The sequence below is a fragment of the Natator depressus genome, chromosome 4, assembly GCF_965152275.1.
Source record: "Natator depressus isolate rNatDep1 chromosome 4, rNatDep2.hap1, whole genome shotgun sequence".
Taxonomy (NCBI): domain Eukaryota; kingdom Metazoa; phylum Chordata; order Testudines; family Cheloniidae; genus Natator; species Natator depressus.
Window position 1 is genome coordinate 60,064,374 of NC_134237.1, and position 21,783 is coordinate 60,086,156.

Sequence of the window (21,783 nt, forward strand, 5' to 3'; positions counted from 1 at the left end):
TGAATTCTTCATCTCCTAAAGTCTTCAACTCAAGACTGGATGCCTTTTTGAAAGATATGCTTTAATCATGATGAAGTTCTATGGCTTGTGTCATACAGGCAGTCAGACTAGATGATCTGATGAATCTGTTAATGAACGTAAGGGCAGCTCTTACTCTAGCCCTAGGTTTGGTTATATAAGTTTTTCTCTTTCTCTCTGCCCTTATAAAATTGAATACTAGCTCTGAGGTTAGACAGCTATAGTAATGAACTCACACTTACTTAATTATGGGTGTGTCATACATCACAGGAGCTGTGCTAAGCCCCAGCTTTTAAACAGTCCCTTATTTAAATCCCTTCAGTGTGCCAGGCCCCTAAGGGGTTTCACTCTTCCTTTAGGGTTGGCCAATTGGCCACTTTTCCAGGATTGAGCCTCTGGGCTCCAGCACTCGTTTTACACACTGTGAGATCTGGCCCGTGAGTCCAGTGGAGATGGAGCTCCAGTTCAGTAACTTTTTGCCATCTTCAGAGTTTGATGCATCTCTGCAAGTAGTTGTAATGATATCAGGCAGCCTTTTTGAAACAAAGTAGGGTTTATTACTCAACTGGAAGCACAGAAAAGCAAAGATTAAGACATAGTTCATACTGGCCAACCCAGGACACCCTTGATGGAACCATCTTGGCTTCTTTCTCTGTCCCTCTGTCCTTCAGTCTCAGATGAGCTCCTGTCTTTCTCCAAAGGCCAGCTCTTACCCTAGCCTCCTGGCATCTCTCAGTCCATTGTCCTCCTCCTGCAGACACATGCTGAAGTCACATATTCTGCCTGCCAGAGTTTCCCGTTGTTAGATGTCAGCTGTTCAGTCCTTGGGTTTCTTGTCATCTTTTGGGATTCTCCATTGATATGGGTGGGTTTTAGCCAGTCCTTTAACGATTCATTCATATCAACCCGTCAGTTACATGACACAAATATCTTGTGTCTCAGGCTCTGCCCCAAGAGCAGCTTTTTAACCCTTTTCTGCTTTGTCACAGGGTGGAACGCTGTTCTATATTTTTCCACTCTCTCCTTTTCTGTCATTAAGAAAATACAGCAGCTTATTACTACTACTACAGGCATTTGTTGTTTGGAACTCATGGCTTCAGTTGTAAAAAAAAAAATTTTTTTTAAAGGGAACACATTTTGTTGCTATTTTACAGAATATATCCTTCCACTATGAAAAACAGTTCCAAGAAGAAAGGCTTATGATGGAAAGCGAATGGAGTAGTGGTTAGACAACTATTCTGGAGGAAATGTTTTATTGCAACAGAAGTTCCCAGCAGGGACCACACAGATAAAAGTGTGGTTCTACTTTGAGACATTATTATGTAGAAATGGCACCTTCTTACTTACAGATTGGCTCCCAGTGTGTATGGAAAGTCATATCTTCTGCTTCTAATAAATTTTACTACCTTTTACTCCTGTTAGCTCAGCAGAGTTAACACAGGTACAGGTCAGTGAACTGGATTCTATTCTGGCTCACAAGTGATCAAAATATCACAAGTTCCAGTTGCAGGGCTAAATTCTGACCCAATTTATGCCTATACAAACCTATTCTCTTTAAAGGGTTTGCACAACTGTAATTGAAGACAGAAATCCAGACTGTAGAAAAAAATAGCTACTGAAGTGAGCTGTAGTTCACGAAAGCTTATGCTCAAATAAATTGGTTAGTCTCTAAGGTGCCACAAGTCCTCCTTTTTTTTTGTGAATACAGACTAACACAGCTGCTACTCTGAAACATTTCTCGTAACTGTTGTTCTTCGAGATGTGTTGTTCACATCCATTCCACATTAGGTGTGCGCGCGCTGCGTGCACGAGCATCGGAAACTTTTTTCCTTGGCGGCTCCCGTCAGGCCGGCGGGCCCCCCAAGTGGTGCCACTGCACCGTGCATATATACCCGTGTCGGCCTGACCCCCTCCAGTTCCTTCTTGCCGGCGACTCCGACAGAGGGATAGGAGGGTGGGTGGTAGAATGGACGTGAACAACACATTTCAAAGAACAACAGTTACGAGAAAGTAAGTAACCATTTTTTCTTTGAGTGTTTGTTCACGTCCATTCCACATTAGGTGAATTACAAGCTTACCTCTGGAGGAGGGTAGGAGTCACGGAACAACTGCTTGGAGGACCGCTCTGCCAACTGCTGCATCCTCTCTGGCCTGCTGGTTGACCACACAGTGGGTCGTGAAGGTGTGCACCGAGGACCAGGTGGCTGCTCTGCAGATCTCCTGGATCAGGACCTGTGACAGGAACGCCGTGGAAGTCGCCTGTGCTCTGGTCGAGTGGGCCGTGACTGCCAAGGCCGAAACACCTGCGAACTCATCGCACGTCCAGATGCAGCTTGTAATCCGAGACGAAATCCGCTGCGCCGACACTGGGTGGCCATTTATACTCTCGGCTACAGCCACAAACAGCTGCGCAGATTTGCGAAAGGGCTTGGTGTGCTCCAAATAGAATGCCAGCGCTCGACGCACATCCAGGGTGTGCAAGCTGCAGTGACTCGGGTCCGTATGGGGTTTCGGGAAGAACACCGGCAGACAAATGTACTGGCCCAGATGGAATTGGGAGACCACCTTAGGGAGGAACTTGGGGTGCGGCCGGAGCTGCACCTTGTCTTTATGAAATACTGTGTACGGTGGCTCAGAGGTGAGGGCCCTCAGTTCGGACACCCTTCTGGCCGAGGTAATGGCAACCAGAAACGCCACCTTCCAGGAAAGGTGGAGGAGAGAACAGGTAGCGAGGGGCTTGAAAGGGGGTCCCATGAGTTTAGAAAGGACCAGGTTAAGGTTCCATGGAGGGACTGGGGTGTGGGAACACGAGAATACCCTCTCCAACCCCTTAAGGAACTGTCCCACGATTGGGTGGGAAAACACTGAGCCCACCGAGAACCCCGGATGGAAGGCGTAGATGGCCGCCAGGTGCACTCTGAGTGAGGACGGGGCTAGCCCTTGCTGCTTGAGGTGCAGGAGGTACTCCAGAATGGCCTGCACCGGGGCCTGGCCTGGCCGCACCTGTCGGGGTTCACACGAACACGAGAACCTTTTCCACTTGGCCATGTAGGCCTCCCTGGTAGAGGGCTTTCTACTGCCAAGCAGAATCTGCTGCACAGGAAGGGAGCACTGGCTCTCCAGGGCATTTAGCCACAGAGCCTCCACGCCATCAGGTGCAGTGACTGCAGGTTGGGGTGGAGAAGCCGCCCGTCATCCTGTGTAATGAGGTCCCGGTGTAGGGGCAGGACTACTGGGACCTCCACCCACAGCTCTAGGAGCGATGTGCACCAGTGTTGGCGGGCCCAGGCTGGGGCGATGAGGATCACCGCCGCCCTGTCCCTGCGCACCTTGAGCAGGACCTTGTGCACCAAGGGGAGCAGGGGGAAGGCATACATCAAGCCCCCACTCCACGGGATCGCAAACACGTCTGTGAGTGAGCCCGGGCTGCGGCCCTGGAACGAGCAGAACCACGGGCACTGGGCGTTGGCCCTGGTGGCAAACAGATCTACCCGCGGAAACCCTCACCTGTGGAAGAGCGAAAGCACAACGTCCACTCTGAGAGTCCACTCGTGCATGCGGTACGACCTGCTGAGGGAGTCCGCCAGCTCGTTCTGCACCCCCGGGAGATAGGACGCCTCGAGGTGAATTTCATGGGCTATGCAAAGGTCCCAGAGGTGGAGAGCCTCGCGACAGAGTGGCGAGGAACGAGCTCCACCCTGCTTGTTTATATAAAACATGGCAGTAGTATTGTCTGTCAGAACTGTCACGCTGTGACCACTCAGAGTGGCGTGAAAGGTCTGGCAGGCGAGAGAAACCGCCCTGAGCTCCTTCACGTTGATATGGAGTGACTGCTCTGCTTCAGACCACAACCCCTGCGTCATGAGGTCCCCAACGTCAGTCCCCCCATCCGTGGTCTGACGCATCCGTTACCAGCATCAGGTCCGGAAGTGGGGTGGCAAAGGGGCTGCCTTCGCAAACCACAGGCTGGGACTGCCACCACAGCAGGGAGTCCAGCACTTCCCTTGGGGCTGTCACTACCAAGTCCAGGGGGTTCCTACCTGGGCAGTACACCCGAGCGAGCCACGCCTGCAGAGTCCTGAGTCTCAGTCTGGCATGCCTGACCACGTGTGTGCATGTTGCCATGTGGCCCAGCAGCCGCAGACAGTTATTGTTGGAAACTGGCGCAGGGAGGCCACTGCTTGTTGGATAGCCCAGAATCGGGGTACCGGAAGGCTTGCCCTGGCCTGCATCGTGTCCAGGACTGCCCCTATGAATTCCACTTTCTGCGTGGGTCCGAGCGTGGACTTGGGGACGTTGACCAGGAGCCCCAGTTCGCAGAACAATCTCAGGGCTACCTCCACATGGCCCCGCACCTCTGCCTCGGATCGGCCCGCCAGGAGCCAGTCGTCGAGGTACGGGTACACCCGGATTCTCTGCCTCCGTAAGAAGGCCTCCACCACCGCCATGCACTTCATGAACACCCTTGGGGCCGTGGCTAGTCCGAAAGGGAAAACTGCAAACTGGTAATGTTCTTGGCCCACGGTGAAGCGTAGGAACCGTCGATGTGCTGGGAAGATGGCAATATGAAAGTACGCGTCCTTCATGTCGAGGGCAGCATACCAGTCCCCTGGATCCAGGGAAGGGATGATGGTGCCCAGAGACCATGCGGAACTGGGCCTTGACCAGGAACTTGTTGAGCCTGTGCAGGTCTATGATTGGGCAAAGGACCCCTTTGGCCTTGGGGATGAGGAAGTACCGGGAGTAGAACCCTTCTCCCCTTAGGCCGTGAGGCACCGCCTCTACTGCCCCCGCCTCTAGCAGCGAGCAGACTTACTCCTCTAGGAGATGCTCGTGAGAGGGGTCCCTGAAGAGAGACGGGGAAGGGGGGGAGGGAGGCGAACTGCAGCGAGTACCCGTTCCGCACCGTGCGTAATACCCAACGGTCTGATGTAATGGTGGACCATGCACGGGAGAAATAGGACAGGCAGTTCAGGAAACAAAGGGACGGATCCGGTGACTGGTCTGGGACGCTGTCCTCAAGCGCACCTTCAAAAGCCTGGCTTAGTGCCCGGCTGAGGTTTCTGCTGGCCTTGGTTCTGACCTGTTATCCCTGCCTCGCCTACAGTATGGCTCATGCCTATGGCGAGGCTGGTACTGGCGTTGAAGGGGAGGCTGAGGCTTAAAGGGCTTTCTCTGGGTCGCCGGGGTGTGCATACCCAGTGACTTGAGCGTAGCTCACGAGTCCTTGAGGCTATGCAACCTCGCGGTCTGTCTGGTCCCAGAAGAGCCCGGACCCTTCGAAGGGGAAGTCCTGGAGTGTATTATGGACCTTGGGGAGCAGGCCTGACTCCTGGAGCCACGCCGAGCGCCTCATGAGCACCCCTGATGCGACTGTTCTAGCCGCCGCGTCTGCCGAATCCAGGGAGGCCTGGAGAGAGGTCTTGGCTACTGCCTTGCCCTTGTCCACCAGGGCTGTGAACTCCTGTTGTGAACCTTGCGGGAGGCTGTCCTTAAACTTCCCCACCACTGCCCAGGAGTTGAAATTGTGCCTCTTGAGGATGGCCTGTTGGTTAGCAATCCTCAACTGAAGGCCCCCAGATAAGTACACCTTTCTACCAAAAAGGTCCAGGCGTTTCGCCTCCTGGGCCTCAGAGGCTGGGGCCTGCTGACCATGGCACTCCCTTTCGTTCACAGTCAAAACCACTAGGGAGCATGGATTCGGGTGGCAGAACAGGAACTCATAGCCCTCAGATGGGGCAAAGTATGTACGCTCTAATCCTTTAGCCGTTGGAGCGCTGGAGGCTGGGGTTGCCATATAGTCTTATAGTTAGACTGGATGGTCTTAATGAGCGGGAGCGCTATTCTGGATGGATCTTCGGGGCTCAAAATGTCCACCATGGGGTCCTCCTGCTCAACCATCTCCTCGGCCTGCAACCCCAAATTTTGGGAGACTCTGCGTAGTAGTTCCTGGTGGGCTCTATGGTCTATCGGCGGAGGGCCAGACACCTCTGTACCCACCACTGCCTCATCGGGGGAAGACAAGGAGGTTAGCTGCTGCTCCACCCCCTCTGGTTGGTCCTCCTGCTCCCCATCTCCCATGGTAGGGGCCTCTGGCTCAGGCCGGGATGGGAGTCCATGGGATGGCACCGGGCTCAGAGCCGGACTCTCTGGTCTCCAGCACTGTCTGGCGTCGGTGTGGGGACTGGGACCACTGCACTGAGTAACTTGCCCTGGACGGGGCCCCTTGGCACTCCTGACAGGCCCAGGGGGTCCAGAAAGGCCAATGGCCTGGCGGCCCCCATTGAAGTTGCCAGCTCCCTTGAGGGTCCCTGCTTTCCGGGCCCCAGTGCAGGTAGCTATAGAGGCTGGAGCCGGCGCCGGACTCGACGACGCCAATCGTGAAGGCCATGGCGGTGCCAACGATCTGCACCGGCGGGAGAACGAGCGGCTCCTGGCTGAGCGGGACCAGGAGTGGTACCGGTATCCCTAGGACCGGGACCGGGACCAGTGCCAGCTTTCCCTGGACCGGGACCGTCTGCGGGAGACCTCTGGCGAGGGCTGTCTCAACTCCTCCCGGTGCCGGTCTCTGGGCGGTGCCGGAGAGCGGCCTGCCCTTTCTGGTGCTTCTTCCTGTTGACCCGCTGCCGGTGCCACAACCTCCTTCTAGGCCACTGCCAAGTGCGAGTCTGCAGTCGGAGCTCGACTGGGACCAACTCCGGGAGCGGTGCCGGGACGGTGTCTTCGAGCGTCACACCATTGCTGGTATACCCCTCGACGGCACCCGAGGCATGGGCGCTGGAGGGTTCTCCCCATATGGGAGGGGGCTTGCTGCCGACAGCTCGATGAGGTCCTTTGCAGCCTCAAAGGTGCCAGGCGTAGAGGGCTGATCCGCACTGAGCTCACTTAGGTCTGGGCTCGGTGGGGCTTGTGCTACCGGGACCGCTTGTGTCAGCGCCAGTACCACGGCCTTCCCACTCTTGTCGGCGCTCGGGGCCTTGGGAGGCGCCAGCCTCCTGTGTGGGGAACAACCACACCTTCCTTTAGGCTGTGCCTGGGGCCGCACCGGGGAGGACGATCGGTGCCGGGGCCTAGCCTGGCGTTCCAGGACCAACAGTTTACAGTGTTTAACCAGTGCCGAGTCTCTCAACGGCTCCGGGGCACTATGCACTGAGGAAGCCTGAGCCGGCGTCGGGTGCTCTGGGCCCGGCGGCTGCAATGCGGCCTCCATCAACAGTTGCTTTAGGCGAAAGACTCTTTCCTTGTCCTTGGCTTAAACGCCTTGCAAATCCTACACCTTTCAGTTTGATGTCCGTCCCCCAGGCAACGTAGACATGAGTCGTGGGGGTCACTAACTGGTATAGGTTTGCAGCACATGGCGCAAGCCTTGAAGCTGTGGGCCTGCGGCATGCCCCGCAGCCCAGCCTCCAGGCACCTAATGACTTAAGTGTCCACAATCTGTATGTAAACTAACTGATAACAGCTATTCTAAAGGCTAAGGGACTGCTCTTCTACAAGAGAGAGAGAGGTTGTTCCAACGCCGCCATGGATGGTAAGAAGGAACTGGAGGGGGTAGGGCCGGCAGGGGTATATATGCACGGCGCAGTGGCAACACTTGGGGGGGCCGCCGGCCCGACGGGAGCCGCTAAGGGAAAAAGTTTCCGACGCTCGTGCACGCGGCGTGCGCACACCTAACGTGGAATGGACGTGAACAAGCACTCGAAGAAGAACTATTGTTAGTGACAATACACACAGTCCAGAAAGAAAACCACTTGACTGTCATATCCTGGATGGAATCTGGAGGGCTGGCAGCTAGAGGAGTCATATTTCTACATATAAATGTCGAAGAATTGAGAGAGGAACAAAATAAATATGGATCTTCATGATACCATTTGTATAGAATGACTTTTCAGCAAATGAGCACACATTAATGGGGAACGTTACAGAGCCTCGTTTGGGCTAGCTTGTGCCTTGTAGGCACAGCTCTGTTTCGGGGACAGTAAAGAGTGCCGATGGTATTTTTCCTCATAGTTCCCTGTGCCTGGGGAGAGTCCAGAGTGGTTTATCTATTTAAGAGATGCAGCATGACTGTGAAGGTTGGTAGTGAGGGAGGGCAAAATCATGGCCCTACCTACTCTCTGTCCCTCTACATCCTTCTTCTCTCTACCGAAGGGAACTAATTAGCAAGAGGTCCCTGTGCTTCCCTCAGTGCTGGCATTACAATTCTATCAGGTCTTTACGAAGCCCACATAAGTTAGGGTGACGTTTCTTACTTCCTCCCCCACAATGTGAACCCACATAAGGGATAGTAGAATCTAGCCCTTGGGGACAGGCCAATCTTGTGACAATTACATACCATTCATTATGGGCCTGATACTTCTGTTCTTACTCCTGTTGAGCAGCACCTTACTCCACAGGTAATCTCACTGGTTTCAGTGGAATTACTGTGGAGTAAAGCACTACTCAACAGGAGAAAAGATGGGAGAATAGAGGCCTACATAATTATGCTCTTTAAGGTATTCTTTGGGTCTTATTCCTCACCATGATTTTGTGTTCCATTCCTTTTGGACGCCAAATCTGCCATCAGAATGCTATGGAGGTAGATTTCCAAAGCAGGCCACCAGCCAAGAGCACATTCTGTCTGCCAGAAATACACTGATTTGTTAATGAATTTCTATATATTTCTCCTGCTGACTGCTTTGGACAGTCATCCTAATTCTCCATGGGCTCATATTAAAAATCTCAGACTAGAATGATGTATTAAAATCAGCGAAGAGTAAGGGCAGTGTGGTCCAGGGAGCACCCTTGCTCCAGGAGAAAGTATTTTGCTACAGCCCTTTTCAAGATAAAGCATTGACTCCCTCTGCTGGCTGATGCACTGGGAGGGAATAAGGAATCCAAGCCATAGCTTTGCCCACTTGCTCATGGGGTGGGGGATGTTAGGTGTGCAACCCCTGCTCTCCACCTTTCCCATCCCCACCAGAGCCACAATCTGGGCAAGGTTGGTACAGCTGCACAGGACACCAAGAGGGCCTCTCTCACCCGCATGGCTATGTAGCCTGAGACAATTGGCCATTGTCTACAGCTGCAAACTGCCATATTTTTGGAATTAGCAACCTCTTTCTCTTGAAAAATGAATGTCCTTTTAAAAAAATAAAGGAGCAAAAAAAGAAGAAATACTATAGTATCAATGCTCCTACAAAATCTTGGTCTCTGCCCAACAACTATTACCATTTATGCTGTCAGCTATTGGTAGCTAAGTATTTGTTTGTCACCAGTCATCCACTGAAAAAGCAAAAACAGAAATTGAGCTACTCTAACTGAACCCACATATTTTATTGTGCTTATAAGTATACTTAATTATTCAATTAGCTTGCTTTTTTCCCCTCTTTGCTCACAAAACTAAAAAGTAAGCTTAGAACAAGAAAATAACCATGAGAAGAGTAAGACCAATGACTATTTAGTAGCAATCTTTCACATGAAATTGACTGCCATGGTGGCTTTAACCCAGGCAGTATTTCTGCAGAGAATTCTTGGACTGATCTACTGACAAGAACAGACACCCAACTCAGACAGTAGGCAGATGGCAAAAATGGTATGTATAGTTCATTACCCAAATTCACCTTCAAATCTGGCAGCTGAACCCATTACTTGATACGATGTAGGTCAATGCTCATTTCCAATGACCTATTCAGAGTATGTTTTAACCTATCAGCAGTGAGGCTTAAGTACAGCTTTGGCTCTTACGTGTGACAGACCAGTTACTATGGTAGTGAAATTAGATAGTAAAAATGTGCAGAACAAGCAAACAGGAGGAGATTCCTTGAGAGAAGACAGCATGTAGAAGATGGGATCCTGTGTCTAACATCAAGAGCATAGTTGCAGAGGTGGAAGAGGAGGATGGCCCGTTATCTCACTTCGAGTTCATCTGACTCATTGCCTATTTTTTTTCTTCTATAATCTTTGAAAATCAAATTTAGGTTCCAGGTTCATCATTTCTTCTGTATTCAAAACACATCTGTTTTATTGAAGCTATTTTCTTGATAGCAACCATAACAACACATTCCAAAATACAGTTTATAAAGAACTAGTTTAGTAAATAAAAGCTTTCTTGGGGGAATTTACAATTTTGTTTACATTCTATTTGATATAACAGACACAGCTCTAGCTTGAAAGAATTAGGTTTATAAAGCTTGGCACTGAAGCCCTTTGCCCACTGGTAGGACTATTTCATCACAAGTTTGAAAGATCTGTGTGGTCTGCTGCTGCTGTTGTACCAGACAATCCCTTACATACCAATCTCAAGTGAATAGTTTCCTTCCTACATCTACACCCCTATATGGAGAAAGCTTCCTATAGCCCCTTCTGCCTGGATTCTTGTGCTAAAATTACATTTACTTTCTATCAAAAGAGCAAATACACATATGGAAAATATCTAAATGTATAAAGTTGTAGGTTTTGCCACAATAGGTGCTTAATTTATGGAAATCTGTATCAAAATGTATTTTGCTATGATAATCATTCAAAATTACAAAATATGAAACCAGGGATAGAGAATATGTCATTCAGATCTGACTAGTCTGGCATTCTGCATCCAAAAGGGACCAGTACTTGGACACCTAAAAAAGGAGGTAATACCCATCTACAATACACATAGCCTAGCCAGCAGGCAGATTATTCCTTCAAACATGACATTATTATTTTAGCTTCCAGAGTTACAAATATTAGTGAGCCAGATATTATTAATCAATACACAATACATTAACATTATGGTGGTACAAAGTACTCCAGTGTGTAAGCCTTTCAAGCAAGGCAAGAGTGGGGGCAATACTGTACCATTCAGGCACAAATTTGTATTACGAGTGATATGGAGCTGTACCTCCTGCCTCCTAGAACAACCCTGCTGCTATACTTATGGGGATGCACTAGATGGAGAGGGAGCTTGGTCTCTGCCTACTTTCTGACCCATTTAGGGAGCCATATGCCTCTGGGGCAAGCATTTCCTGCACTTCTTTGAGCACTGGGATTTGGCTGAGCTTTTATTAGGCTATGTGGGGCCAGGGAAGGATGCCTCCTTGTATCTCTCCTATCCCCAGTTCATCTGGACAATGGCCAGTCACAATCTGGTGCCAGAGGACTGGAACTTTAGAACATCCGGCTGTATATCTGTTCATGCTTTAGTTAGCTTTCTGAATTTAGGTTTTGAGCCTATTGTGAGGCATGTGTATGTTATAAGACATCCCTGAACTAAAACCTGATTAAGCCACATGTGAGGTAAGTCATTTCTGTGCTAGGCTCCAGCCAATCCACAAGCCAGGATCTGGTCTGCTGTCTCTCAGAGAAGGTGTATAAGCCTCACCGAAGAAACAGCAGCTCACTCTGCCCAATGTCACTTCATAGCTTGCCACTCTTCCCTGCCTGAGGGGTGACAGACTCCACAGGCCTTAGCCTGCTCCACCCCTGCTCCAACTGCAACCTTGCTCCCAATCCTGCTCCAGCCTTGCCCTTGCTCCTGGCTGGCTCTCAACCCCACCATTGCTTTGTTCTGAACCTGCTTTTGACTCCTGACTCTGACCACTGACACCAGTTCCAGGCTTGGCTGCCACTGCACCGACCAATAGGCATGACTACCACTGCTCCATCCATTAGGCCTGACCCTCCATGTCTCACTTCCTGACACCTATTCACTAAACACTCTCTGAATTCCACCAAAATTTTCTCTTCCACAAACTTGTACAAGTACTTAAAAGTGACGAAAACTAAACACTAGCATTTAAATGTAACTGTTTCAGGAAGTATTGACATTCCCTCACACAACATGTTCACACTTTATAACATCATAATCATTTAGCAGAGATTTTCAATTGCTGGTTCAAACTCTGATCGAATTTGCATCTTTACTTTACAGTGGCAGTTGTTTATTTTGGAGACTGCAAAGCCACCAGGAAAAGTTGCTAATTTGTCTCATTAAAGTCACCGGGCCAAATTAATCGGATTTTAGACAAAATTGTGTAATCTGATCTCAGTTGGGTCTTCCAGTGAGAATTCCTGCATTGGGAGTCAAAATCATCTTACTCTATAAACCTGGGAAATCTGGTGCTGCTATACTTCTCTCTCTCTCTCTCTCTCATACATACATACATACATACACACACACACACACACGGGGTAGGCGGCATTCAAAAATCAAAAGATAGACCAAAAAGCACAATATATATAATTTTTTTAATCTTATGATTTGGGGGCATCTAACTCATGATTTCTGAATTTTTGGCTTGGCAATACTGAGGATATATGGACTGCTTAAGTGTACTTTCCTTCCTGTGGACGATATAGCTCCATAAAACTGTCCTTTGTTATGGTGCCTACAAAAAACAACTTGACAAGACTTAAGCAGCTGGAATGCTGAAACGGCTCTTATCATGCTGACCAGTATCGTCTCAGGCTTATCTAATCCTCCCTGTCTGTCAGTGTCCATCGGATGTCTCTTGCTGTATAATTAGACTGTAAGTTCTTTGAGGCAGGGACTGTCTTTGTATTATGTGTATGCTCAGTAACTAGCACAATGAGGCACTGATTGTGATTTGGGCTCCTAGGTGCTACAGCAATACAAATAAATAAATTAATAAATAATATGTAACTGCTTATTACTGTTTTCTCCATACTGCACCTTTACGTTTCTAAAGAAGTCTGACTCTGCCAGCAAGAACAGCTGCCATTTTGTGAGGCAAAGCAATGCAAAATGTTGCAGAAGAGACACAATATGCAGTCTCATGGAGATATATTTTTGATCCCCTTAATCTAACATAGAAGTAATTCAGGCTGTTCTCTGTGTATGGAAAAAATTAGACAACAACACTTCTAAACAAGGCTTGAACAGGCAACCAAAAACTCAAAGCACATGACATTGGAGTGTGCTGGAATCCAGGCTAACGATGAATTGCAAATCTCCCTGAGAGAGACACTGCGCTCGTACGTAGTTCCATGGCAAGGAAACCGTCATATGTGTTTTCAAAGACAACAGCAGAGCCTTTTGAGATAACCTATATGGCTCCTGGACTGCCAAAGCATTTCACCTGGTCAGCAAGACATTAGAATTTAAACAGCGCTTTCTGATTATTTAACTTATTGAATTTCTCCAAGAGCATCTCTGTTTAATCAACAATCTTTTCAGTAAAAGAGTTTTGTGAGCTGGCAGGCTCGCGGATGTTAAAACAGCTCTCAGCACTCAACCTGACAAAAACTTCACTGCCATGGTAACCAGAGACGATATTTTGTTCAAGGTACTCTACAAAGAGATGGATCTTTTTTAGGCACAGAGACAGACACTGGCAGAGAAGCCCACTGAGAGTGGACTTCTTTACTCTTCCCCTTCATTGAGGGCACTACACAGCATTCCACGTCATCCTGAGCCCCAGACTGATCTGCTCTGCTGCCTGCTATGCTAATCTGTAACAGCATAGTGGAAGAATTTTCCAAAGGCTACTACTTATTCTTTGGTGTGACTTGCTGCTTTCAGTCACAATGGGTTAGTGCTCCCTCCTTTCCCAGAGCTGACAGACACACCTGGGGAGCCCTCGCTTCTGAAAGGTGCCAGTCAGCCATTCACATAATGGTAAAAACTGGAAAACACTCTTCAGGGCTCTCTGGGTCTATAAAATTGGCTCTGGAGCATAATAGTTAATGTGAAATTTGGATCTATCTCCGCACCCATTGATTAGGAGGATTAGTCCCATATTAGCAGACTGAAAGAGAGAAGAAAGCAAAACTTGCTGGTTGTTTATGCAGTAGTTGGATTATGTTCTAGTTGCCTGCACATTATCTATGGGAGAAGCATGTTGAATGATGGTATTTTACTGCTTGTTAAGTGCACATATTTTTTATGGTTTTTGTATAAGCAGTTTTTGATCTACTTTTTCCTCTTTTTGCTGCTGTCAAGCCATGTAAGCAGCTTCTTGTAGACCAAACAGCAGTGGAATGGGGTGGGGGTGTGCCCTTTCTGCCATCTGGTAAAATCTTGTAATTCATAGATGTGACATCCAGTGAACTATTTTGTAAAACAGTTTGCAGTGTGTTGCAACACACTGCATTAAAAATGCACACATCACCCTACCATCAGAATACAGGGTCTTTAGCACATGGCTTTAGTAATTTTTCTCCCCATATTTGGTTGATTCTATTGCATTTTAGTGATCTTGAATCATGTACAATGAGGGCTGGCACGGTGTATATTTTTTTCATGCTGTTTTGCCAACCCAATCTGTTCCTGTGGCCTAATCCTGGGTCCTTACTGTTCCCAGTCTTAGTCTTCTCCATAGCTGAGACTACCAATCAAATTCAGTTGTATTAAATTCTGTGGCAGTGTTGTGATGGAGATAAACATCCATTAATGACTAGGAGAAGTCATTCTTCCGCTGTGACCTAACACAGACTTAGGTCTTCGGAGGTGAAAGCTTATCGTGCTAACCCATTGTCACACACAGTCCCATGATTTTCAGTGTTCTACATATGCTACCAATTACTTATGCAAAATAGGGGAAAGAGGCATTGAAGGGGTTGTACTAAAAAATGTGGCCTTAGAACGTTCCAAAATAAATCATTCCTAATTTTAAATCTGTCTTTACTCAAGCAAACCCCTTCATGTGTGTAGCAATTTTATTTTATTGCATACCATACAAAAATGCCAGGAGTAGTTTAAAAATTAAGCGGACTAATCTTTCCTATAATAAATTATAGTATGAAAACATCATTAGCAGTCATAAAAAGCTTTATTCTTTTTAAAAGAAGTACACGCCCCAGTTTTTCTTTGATGTAGTCTACAATCTGGTACGTATTAAACACTATGTAATAATTAAGGTTACGTGAAAATTAGAATGTATGTCCCACAGCAACATCTGATATTCCAACATTTGTTTTCATTCTGAATTTGGATGAAAAGTCGAGATAAAAATTTTTTTTACCAAAAATTTTTTTATCAAAAATTTTCAATTAAAAATGTCAAAATATTTCACTTCAACATTATTGATTGAAACAAAACTTTTTGACACTCTCCAATTGAAACATTTTATTCTGGTGTGTGGAACCAAATCTAAATGTTTCATTCTGAGTCAGTTTGACATTAAACTGTATTGCCTAAGGAGCGGCAGTAATTCATGGAAGTTGTAGTTCAAATGTTTCATGCCTTTATTCTTTCTTATGAACTGGCTCCTTGGCTGGACTACATCTCCCATGATGCACCAGAGCAATGTTACTCACATGATTCATCATGTGGCTCAGTTAAATAGGATACCACAGTGCACCATGAGAGAGGTGGTCAAAACCAAGGACCGCAAATCATAGAAGAGAATGAGGGAGCGAAGTACCTGAACTACAACACCTATGGACTTAGGCAGATGCAGTATATGTCACACTGACCCAAAATAAGCTACTTCAAAAATTTCACAGGAAAAATGCCAATTTTGCAGAAAGTGCATTTCACACTGAAAAGTCATTTTGCTGAAAAATTCCCAACCAGCACTAGTAATGCTACTTGATTGCTGTTTTTAACATATATCTTCTCTGAATGGATTAGATAGAAGAAATAAGTCCTTCTAATTAAAGGGCCAAAGCCCACTGAAATCAACAAAGACTCCCAACGACCAGTGAAAGCAGTTCTGATAAAACTTAACGGTCCAGAAAATGAAAATTAGCTCAGGTTGAGAATACAACACTCTAAAAAAGAATAAATAAATTGCTGACTGCGTGCTTTAACTCAACTTTCATGATCCAGGTCATGTATGTAGTGTAGTTGTAGCCATGTCGGTGCCAGGATATTAGAGAGAAAAGAGGAGTGAGGTAATATCTTTTATTGGACCCAGTTCTGTTGGTGAGGGAGACAAGCTTGTCTCCCTCACCAACAGAAATTGGTCCAATAAAATATATTACTTCATCCACCTTGTCTCTCTATGATTCAGATCAGACATTTCATAGTAGACAATGAAGGTGTGCGCTCAAGAACAAGGAGAGAGCACTTATGTGAAGAGTCTGGGTCAGACCAAGTTCTGCAATTCAACATGATGATGTCACACTGGGCCAAAGTAATTTTCAAAACATATTTCGCAGACTTGAGATAGTCTCCTGAAATCAGGGCTATCTTGAAAAAACTGACGTGATAATCCTAGGTCTTTCTACAGCTCTCAGGCAGGATATTTACAAGACTAAAGGATGAACTCTATGCCCTTGGGTGAAAAATAAAAATCAACCAAACAATGTGTGTGTTCCATCAGCTATCCCAGAAATAATGCTGCTGTTGTGATAAAGAGATGATAAATTGAGGAGTCAATGTCAGTTTTTTGGAGTTACTGCTGCCTAGGTTGACTGTCATGATGCCAGTTGCATCTTAAGGCCCACAACTTCTAATTTCTTGTTCAACCATGCCTATAAATATTCTATACCTCCGTGATGCTGACAGCCCGGCTCAGGGCAACGCCATAGGCCAATTCACTTGTGTGTGAATATCAAAGGAGTTAAATATATTTGTAGATATTCAGGCCAAGTCACTTGTGTTAGTAGAGATCGAAGGAGATGTTAATTGTATTGTTTTCACCTATTTATATCTTGTTGTTTACTATTACATTATATTTACATTGCATATACCCCAGAAATTATGTTTACATTATGTATGCCCCCATAATTAGATAATCCTAGATTAAAGTATGTGTTAGAATGAGAATGAGTTCAGGTGTTCAACTCATGGAAACTAGAAAAATACCCCATAGTTTGTGATTACAAACATTTGCGTTTATGTATAACCCTATAACTAAATTACTCAAAGAAATCTTGTGAAATGCTAATGAAGGATTTAAGGACTGTAACAGGAAATGCTAATTTCAACGCAGGTGGTCACAGAGTGAGTGAAAACATTTCTTACATTGTTATCTGTAAGAAGAAGATACAAAATGGATTTCAAGGAATGATCCTTTATCTCTGGACTGTTCGGATTCTAACATGGTGGAATAACTGAACAGAAGATCCTCAGAGTTATTCTGGGTAGGACTGAAAAGACTTTTGGGAAACTGGCAGATTACTACATCTCTGCTATCATTTTGGATTTACAAACTTTGATTCACCTATTAATGTATTTTACTTGCTTTAACCTCTCAATACCTCTCATTTCTTTTTCTTAGTTAATAAACCTATAGTTAGAGTTTACTATAGAATTTGGTGCCATCATTGCGTTTGGTGTAAGATCAGGAATACCAATTGATCTGGGGTAAGTGACTAGTCTCTTGGGACTGGGAGCAATCTGATGTGGTGTGATTTTTGGTTTGTGTGACCATTATCACTAAGTCCAGTTCGTCTGCATGGCAAGATGGAGAGCCTAAGGGGACTGTCTGGACTTCATGATAAAGCTGGTATAGTGATCCAGGAATGCACATTTGTTACTGCCTTGATTAAATCTAATTAGAGAACATACCACCAGTTTGGGCCTCTGTCCTGTTTTCTGACAGACTGACCTGAGATTGGCACTCACAGCAGTGAGTCACTCCAGACAGCATGACAACTTCAGGTAAAGTATTGTTAACCATTAATGGGGAAAACAGATAATGGGGAAAACAATGGGGAAAACAGGCTACAAGAGCTAGCCTGCATAGCTCTTCAGTATGCTCTGCTCCAGGCAATTAACCAACGCTGTTCACAGAGCAGATAGCATAGATCAGAGGTTCTCAAACTGTGGTCCGAGCTCCAGTCAGGTGGTCTGCAGATAGCTCCCTCTCAGGTGCGTACAAGAGAATGAAGGGCCACCCACCTAATTAGCCACCCACCTAATTAGGCGTGGCTCCACTACTTAGGTGCCTTGTCCCTGCAGAAGACACATATGTAAAGTGAGGTGAGAAGAGGGGGTGGCGATTTAGATCATGCAGGGCTGCAGTGGCCAGAGAAAGAGGCGACCTTCTCCAGCTCCGGGGCTGCGGCTGCCGGGGCGAGACCCCACTCCTTCCCAGACCCAGCTCGGGGGCTGCCGCGGTGGGGGAGATATGGAGAGACCCCCCTCCTTCCCAGCCCCAGCTTGGGGGCTGCTGCAGTGGGGGAGAAAGGGCACATCCATCGCATTAGAAAGGGGAGACTACTGATATTAAAATATGAGTTGTGTGCTTTTATTTGTAAAACAAAAAAGTTGTTTATTATTGTTTTTTTTATATAGCGCTTTTATCCAAAGCGCTTCACAATAGGTTAGCTAACGGTACAAATAACATTTGGGAAGATCATTAAGTGGTCCGCAAAAAAAAAAGTTTGAGAACCACTGGCATATATAACATGGATCATGCAGGTACCCAGGAAAGTAAAACATAAAAGTGAACCAAGGTGGATTTTGCACCACCAATAGAAATAAATGGTAATAAAACAGGCATAGAGCATAGAACTAGGAACCAATCACACACCAAAATGGTTTTCTAGCTACATACAATCTTCAAATTATTTACTTTTGGAACAATCCACCTTCAGCCAAATGAAAAATGGCTAATCCTAATATCTACATACAGAGAAGTACAATAAATGTAATTTACAAGTTTCTAAAAGAATATTCTAAATGATGGAGAATCTAAAAAATAAAAAAGCACATAAATGCCACTAATCCTGTCTTTTAAAATGCCACTAATCCTTGTACTGGAATATGTATCTGTGTCTGTCCATTCAATGAAAAGCTCTTTTTTCCATTGAACTGATCTAAAAGAGTCACACAATGAACCTGAACCAGAGCCCACTGAAATAAATGGCAGTTTCCCCATTGACTTCAATAGGTTTTGGATCAGGCCCAACCTCAATATCTAGATGTCAAAAGTGGTTGTTTATTTTTAAATGTCCTGTTGCTGACCGACTGCTACGACCAACAGATCATGAAGATTTCTTACTGTGAACACAGTTCGCTTGCTGTGCAAAACTTACAGTTTTGGTAATACAGTCATATAATTTCCTTGGCAAAGCCATAGTTGGCAGGAAGTGATATTCAACAAGCAGGTTTTTGTTGTTGGTTTTTTTTTTTTTTTTTGTTAATTCCCTTATCCATTTCTTTTTTTATTCAGAAAATGGAAAGAAAATTTTATTTTTTTGGTGAGTGCTATAAATCCTGAATACAGCAATTTGCAATTGCCCCTGAGCTGAGCTACAACACCACACAAAAACATACATTCTGGACACCGTAAAATAAAAATCTCATTTGGCCTGGAGAATAGCTTCATCTGGTACATGAGTTTTGTTATACTACTATCATTCTCAGCTAGTAAAAAATGCGGTTTTTGTAATGTCTTTTCCTAAAACTGAAAATACCATTGTCTGTCCCATGTACATATCAAAGGAAGCCAAACTACTTAAGGACTAACAAAATAAGTCAAAAAGACTCAATTAACTAACTATCTTTCCTGATCCCTGAACACATTTCCAACAATTACAGTTATCACTTAGAAATTAAGAAATTGAATAGTAAAATAAATCCACATGCAGCTTCTAACCCCAACCTCCATGACCATACCCATACCACATTGTCATCTCCCTAATCCCTTCTTTGCAAGTGGAAAAAAGCAAACGAGATGGGACTTGCCATGACACAAACCAACAATATTGTACAACGTACAATCCACAGATGGTGGTTTCAAGGGAAAGTCCACAGCGAAGGCTTAAAAAATGACCTCCCTGGAGTATGTTTTCAAATAGCTCATGAGAGAGGAGAGATTATAGAAGTTTGTAGCCCACCTGTTCTCACTATACAATTTCTATTTCTGATAGTCTCTATACATCATCTTCTCTCCATGAAACTGGGCCAATGCAATCCACATGACAGCTGGAGTAAGTCTCCTTACAACCTCTTGAGAGAACAGCAGCAGGGACACGCGGTGTTCTCAGTGAATCCCCCCAATATCAGAAGCAGAGAAGAGATTCTTACAGAAAGGGAAAACCCTAAATGGCAACTGGTCATCTTCCTGCCTCTCAGAAAATGAGGAAGAGGAGGAACTCAGTCTCTGTGCTGTCACAGAGCAAGCCATAAAATTTGCTTCCAATTCTTAATACTGATCAACTTCCATAGCTACTTAACCCAGGGAGATTGCAAAACTTCTGGGGAGTAGTCTAACAGTTACAAGGGCTATTGTCACTTAGATATCGCCAACAGTTTAGAAACAATTTCAGCTCACCATTAATTAATTATACACACTGCTGCAGCTAGACATGAAAAAAAGGAAAAAGAGTATCCTTTACCAAAAAGGACACATTAGCATTAATATTAATAGGTTAAAACAAAACACAGCCGGATCTCATGAATTACCCATGAGATCTGATTATATGCAATCAGATTCCAAGTGCTATGAGGTTGGGAATAGTGTCTTCAACCCAAATGGTTTTTCATTTATAAGTGCCAGCAATAATGACCTCAGGTTATTTCATTATTAATTTGATCTCTGTTTGATAAAATACCATGATAGTTCCACAAGATACTGATGTCTCAAGTGTTCCTCATGATTAAAGATGACATTTACCTTATACAAATCACCCAAACTGGAAAAATGAGGCTAAAGGGCCACAATTCAAGGGAGAAGAACCCTTTAAAGAAAGGCATACTGTAAAGCCGATTCTTCTTGAGTAACCTACCGGGGCTCTCTCTGACAAGCCACTGATGCAGTTTTGAAACAATCGGTTAAATGATTGTGGAGATCCAGTTCCCTGATTATTGATTGACCTATATATTTTTTGGCATCAGTTATGCCCTAGAGGGACTGATTTGACAGGCAGTTAAGGTCCACGGTAAAAGTAAATTATGAAATAGCCAAGATAAGCAGGCCAACTTCCTAAGAAGATTAGTTTCTTCTGTTCATCAGAATATTTTAGGTGTTAGGTCACAGGATGCAAATAGGCATCATTCTGAGAGAACAGAGTATTTCCTTATGATGATTTCCATGCCAAACAGCTAATACACACACACACACAGCAAAATTATTAAAACACATGAAATAATCCCCTATGACAAAGTTAATTAATCTTAAATGGCAGACTATCAGGAAATAATACTATCAGGCTATATTCCTGGTAGTATATGTATACTAGATTTCAAGTTGAACTGTAGTTCTGGTTTAGTTTCCAAATATTAAAAGCCAAATATTGAACATCTGGTATACTTTGGGCATTGGTTATGCCCCTGGTATTTAATTCAATAGGCACCGAGTTTCCCAGGATTACAAAAAAACCATCAGGGTCTGCTGTTTTGGCAGTGGTAAAAGAGCGACTTCTGTGAAGGCAAGGTGCATTAAAGACTCTTAGAAGTAGTTCATCCTGACTTGCTTTGACCCTATCAAGAATGCCTTCTTGCCTTGGCTTACACTCCTAGTGTGACTCAGGGCGCAGGTGTGGGATCCAGACCTCTCCCTCAAGCCAGAAGTCAGAATCGGGGAGAAGGTCAGGTCAGGAAGTAAGGAGCACGAAAGGATACTCATGAAGCTGACAGTGGAGTCAAGTAGAGAGACTGGTGGGTAGCATGATACTGCCAGCATGCTGAGAAATTTGTTGTGGCACACTCTGGAAGGTTATAAGTAAGGGTCTTATTTGATAGAAGTCCTGGAGGGAGCAAAAGTCTAGAAGAAGAGGTTCCTTGTTGGTGAGGAGGGAGAGAGACTAACTGTCCCTCAATAAAAAGCACTCAGGATAAGTCTTTAGTGTTCTAAGCATTAACATACTGTATAAAGTAATTAGTGCACAACTAATGCATGGCCAAAATGCTCTAGTTTCCAATTTAAAATGCTAGAGAAATGACATCAGCTA

The 21,783-nt window shown here is 45.5% G+C and overlaps 1 protein-coding gene across 1 annotated transcript in view; it reads right to left on the minus strand.

Annotated features, from left to right (window-relative positions):
* The window catches only part of DCHS2 (dachsous cadherin-related 2), a 220,853-nt gene that overhangs the window by 79,264 nt on the left and 119,806 nt on the right, over positions 1 to 21,783 (minus strand). The window lies entirely within an intron of this gene.